The 5,211-nt window shown below is 39.8% G+C and overlaps 1 long non-coding RNA gene across 1 annotated transcript in view; it reads right to left on the reverse strand.

The window, feature by feature from the left end:
- Positions 1-5,207, reverse strand: part of LOC146585281 (uncharacterized) — a 19,431-nt gene extending 14,224 nt beyond the window's left edge. The window contains exons 1-2 of the long non-coding RNA XR_014898037.1: positions 5,145-5,207; positions 4,867-4,943 (exon numbers count right to left, since the gene is read on the reverse strand). This is a non-coding gene — a long non-coding RNA (uncharacterized LOC146585281). The remainder of the gene's footprint in view (positions 1-4,866; positions 4,944-5,144) is intronic.
- Between the last annotated feature and the right edge of the window lie 4 nt (positions 5,208-5,211).

Here is a 5,211-nt window from a genome sequence, read left to right on the forward strand (position 1 = left end):
TTGATGCTACTGAAGTATATATGGAGTAATCCTTACTTATGGCATTATCCTAGAAATGCAACCTTGTTGTGAAGAATATTAGCCAGCATGTACACAGGGAGGGAAGAAAGTCCTCTTCTATTTGGTGACATTCTGCCTGACTGGCAAAACATATAGTTTTTGTACACTTGSTTTTTTATTTTTTGGTAATAAACTTGCCTCAAAAAGAAGCTTGACTGAAATTTTGGACAACTAGCAGGTGTCCAAAATGAAGAATTGGTTAATCCAAATGATTCTTCAACCTTCAACCAACAACAAATAGCAGTAAAACCTGATCTTGAAGAAGAAATAATTCCTGAATTTTGTCAACCATGTTCATTRTGTTCTATGATTTAAAGGAAGGTAAAGGATAATCCAACCATTAGGAATGTGCATTAATAGAATGATTGTAGTACATTTAATGCCAGTAGTGAAGGATGTAGTTATCCATACTGGTGGGAATGTGAGTGGCATCATTAACATTTCACATATCACACTGAAAACAATCATACGGTCATCGACYGAGTAATGCTTTTTATAAGAAGAACCATATTTTTATCAAATGTTTTGTCATATTTATTTTGTCACACATTTTTGTCACATTTACTATTCTGCTCCAGCTATAATTATATCCAAAAGCAATTTCGGATATAAAAAACAGCCTGAGTAACATGCATCAAATTGATTATTTACTCTGACACTTTAAAACACCTATTAAGCTGCAAAATCAGGTTAGAGTCGTCCCTGTAATGCACTTTTTTTCTTTGTTGTGGTATTACTATGTAATGGCAATCTTAATAGAGAAATAAAATAGTCTGAAAATTCTTTAAGAAAGGGCCTATCCTGCTTCCAGTCACAATCTCCTTCCATTCCTACAACACTGCCTATACCATTTAGAGAGCTGCGAATACTTATGTACAAGCTCTGGGGAGTGCAGATAACCASTGGAGAATGCATATGACCACAGAAGAAGCAAAGCTAAAGACATTATCAGGATTAAATCATCTCCAAAGCTTGCAAGGAAATAAAACTGAAGAGGTGGAGAGCAATTCCAGGAGCTCTTTGCCAATCGGATCTATTTCCATCTACATTGCTGCAAAAATATGTCTCTTCTTTGAACATATAGAATCAACATAGTTTAAGCTAATTAACTTAGGTGTTAGCAGCCAAAGCTTACATCTATGCTACATTTGAGCTGCCTGATCTCAGGGTTAATGTGAAATCTGGAACTCCCCAAAGGCTTAACCGTTCCATACCCAAATTACCATTACCGAAAATTACAGCAGGAATACAGACGTCTCTTGGAAAGGATCTTGTGCTGTTCGGTCTTCTCAACGTTATTAGYACAGCGCTGCTGCAAGGGCAGATGAGATAAATGGAAGCGGCTGGCCCGGGCCAGGCCACGCTGCAGTTGGCAGCAGTCTACAGTATGAAGCATGTGCCTGCAAAGTTCTCCTCCCTACAATGCCAGGAGAGCTACTGCAGAACCAGCACAAGGGACACCCTGTCAGATACGTAACACGGAGAGCTAGTACATTCGGCCGTAAGCCCTGTTTCAAGGCTAGTTTAAAACACAATGCAGACCTAGCCAGATATATTAAAGTCAGCCAGGGATCAGTTGGGACTGCAAAGTGGGCACTGCAAAATCAAGCCATTTGGGCCGAGCCGTGTGAAAATGTGATTACTTTGCTAGAACAAGGTAGCTAAATAAAGGTTTGCAGGCATCAGATGGGAGGTCTAACATGGATTGTTGTGGCAATGCTGCCAATTGAGCAACGATCTTCACTGTTCAAAATAACGTGTGACACGACCTCATATGAAATAAAAGCAGCAATTTGGCCATGCAATGAAAATAATTCTGAAATATCGCAGGGTAATTGAGTAACATTCACACAACAGAAAGTCTTGAAACTGCCTATTGCCCTCTATTTATGCATGCTAATTTAAGTATAGTAGTGTAAGAGCCCCTTTTTCCTTGACTGCACTTCTATATTGGCTATATTGTGTGAATTTCAGGTAGATGAGATGCCAAAAGGAATAATTTTGAACTTTAAAATCAAGGACAGCTGACAGTTCTTTTTGAAGCTACCTCCTCACTTTGGGCTTCCAGAGTTCAAAATTGTTTACTATAGGACAATACCTCATCATTCACCGATGCAATATTAGAGACAGCATCRCCAAAGCAGTAGCTTTATCTGGGGCTTATTTTTTTAACATGATACTACTGTAAGTTTCAACAGAATATTATGTGGAGTGTAAAATTTCAGCAGATTTAATATTCCCCTTTGTTCTAAAAAACAAAGCATAACATTTCAGACAGCCTGAATTTAATATAAAATAGGAAGTGTAGTTCAAAAATTTTAAATTCAGAAACTCATAGACCTTCATCTGAAAGTTACAGTTCTGAACTGGGTTTGTCTTACAAAAATGTAGGGTTTTTTTTCTTTATTTGTTAAGAAGTTTACATTTAGCAAAAGATGTTATTAGAAAGAAGCTAGATTTTCTAGGCAGGTTACACCTCACATTCATGACGGTGCCTTRTAAGTTAATGAAAAGCAATGTGCTCTGCCACTGTCACAGGAAATGTATAAATAAAAGGCACATGAAGAGTCAATGAATCCAGCCAGTTTGGAATGTATTTCTTCCCAAGTTTTGGTGATACTTTGAAAATGAGCACAAGTTGCTCATTTGTAGTAGAAAGTGAGATTTGTTGCACATAGTGAGAAAACCATTATAACATTTGCTTCTGTCAGAAGTGTATTCTACTATATATATTATAGTAGAAGCATAGTCTAAGTTCAGAAGGCTACTCAAGAAGTATTTAAAGTGCTTCCAATTCAAAAAAAAAAAAAAATTACACGTGCAAATACTGATGCTGGCWTTGCTAGGAGAAGAGAATGATTTTGAAATGCTAAGAAAAAAAAAATATCCTGGGTGATACAGTAAGAGTCAAGATGCATATAAAGGCTGAGGTTAGGTGTCACTCGGTAGAGTCACCGAGGCTAAAAAAAAAAGCTGCTATCAACTTTTGCTTTCCTGTGTGTGCTGGAATCAGGCAGTTGTGCCTCACACGTGTCTTTTCCTGCCACTCCTCTGGTGACACCTTGCATCAGGGAGGGAAGACCGGCCCTCTCTGTATATGTCTGAGTCCAGCTTCCTCTTGATTTGAGATAGSAAGGAGGACGACAGTTAGCTGCAGTGGAGCTAACCCTCCTCACACAGATCTCAGATGAATCTAGGCGTTATTTCCTTACAGTTGCATAAACCTAACTCTGTTAGCAACAATGTTTTGTTATTCAAGTAAGTTTGAATCTTGCCAACATTACCAAAATATTGGTTATGTATTCTGCATAATAACTGAATAATTTGTATTCAAATATATTCATTGTAGACAGAAATTGTAGAAAAGTAAGAACTTACTATGGCATATTATTAAAAATAACCTTATTCTGCAAAATGGAAAAAAAAGCAGCAGATATAAGACACCATTAATCAATAAAACCACTACTTGTGCTATGTTTTAAAAATATATTGAATTTTAGAATGGCACTCAATTAAAATAAAGTAYGAATTAAGAACTAGAAACCAATTTAAGTAATAGAGAATAAACTGAATTCACTGAGTACTGAATTTGTCACCTTTTCATTTGGAAAACTGGAACTGATTCAAGTCAGCTAATGACTGGGCTATAAAACTGTTCACCCTGTGTGCCTCTACAGTAATAGCGTTAAGTGACTGGCTGTATTCATAAATTAAATCAGCAGAACAGTAAGCATGGACAAATAATTAAAGTAAGTTCTGAACCCTGGCTGCTGGATATTTTTATGGCTGGCAGACAASGTGGAATAAAGTTGCATATATTTCACAAAAAGCTCTTGTATCTGTCTTTTTGGAAGTGAAAATTTCTGTTTTCTTCAACTAAATATTTTCACGTACWGGATTGGATCAAATGTTTAAATAGAACCAGATGGAATGGACCTCTAGTATTTTCCCTGTTTAAAAAGATATCTTTTACCAAAGAAATGTGTTCAGTTAGACTGACAATATCTGTTCCGGAAAGCAGGTGCAAACTCCATATAAACCTACTGAATTCACTGGCAGCAAATGAAGGCAGAATCAATGGATATTTTGGATTTGCAATTGAATCTTTTTAAACCCTAGTTCATATAATTTCTGCCTAAAAACACTGCCATGCAATTTGCATGCTTTTCCTGTAATATGCAAAAGCCATAGTAGACTTTTTTCTTGGATACTGTGTAAAATGATCACTTCAGGCAGCTTTAGTGTCTGGCAAATACATTGGTATGGAAATATGTAACTGTGAAGGCCTACTTAGGCTTGCATTTTTAAAGCAATTCATATAGGTGGTGCATTTTCTGAAAAAAAAAATTATAGTGAAAATATAAAATTGCCATTCTCTTTGAAACCCACAGATTTCCAACACCAATAAAGTGTGTGAACAATTCTGAGCTTCAGCACATAGACATTTAACCAGGTGGACAGCTGTGATCCATCCATCCACTTTATGGTGGTGCTGTTGCACCGGGTAATGCCTAAAAACATCCACTTGAAATTGGGAGATGTCGTAATTGAGGGAAATTTCCTTTCTAGCAAGGGCAACATGTTGCCCAGATGCTCTTCCCCAAACACGGTGGACTGCAACAGAAAATCTAAATAACAGCAAAAAGCTGGGCAGTGCCTCTCTAACTGCTCTTTGGGGGGGGGGAGTCCTTACTCTGTCAAAAAAAAAAAAAAAATCCAAAACTGGCTGATAAATCCGGAAATTTTGCAGTGACCACAAGGCTGGAAAGGACTGGACGTGCAGAGACCTGCCTGCTCCTCGCTCACCTGTGAGCCTAACCGCGGACTCACTGCCTCGCTGCGCAGCGGCTCGGGGACGTCCAGCGCCTCAGAAACCGGCATTTCTGAAGGAAAGGTTGTGTGAAACTCAACAGCTGCCTCCCGCGGCGCGGGAGCGAGGGGCCGCTCCGAGCCGGGCCGGGGCCGGGCCGGGGCCGAACCGCCCCTCTCCTCGCGCCCCGCCAACAGGTCTCCGTCCGTCAGGCCCGTGGCGCGGACCTCCCCCGCCCCCGGGGCAGAAACTCGGGCGAGCGGCTCCCCCTCACCCTCCCCGCTTCCTCCTCCTCCTCCTGTCCCCGCCGCCGGAGGAGGAGTGGCGGCGGCGGCGGGCGA

This window comes from Rhea americana, unplaced genomic scaffold (genome assembly GCF_003343005.1).
Source record: "Rhea americana isolate MKP2758 unplaced genomic scaffold, rheAme1 scaffold_83, whole genome shotgun sequence".
Lineage (NCBI taxonomy): Eukaryota > Metazoa > Chordata > Aves > Rheiformes > Rheidae > Rhea > Rhea americana.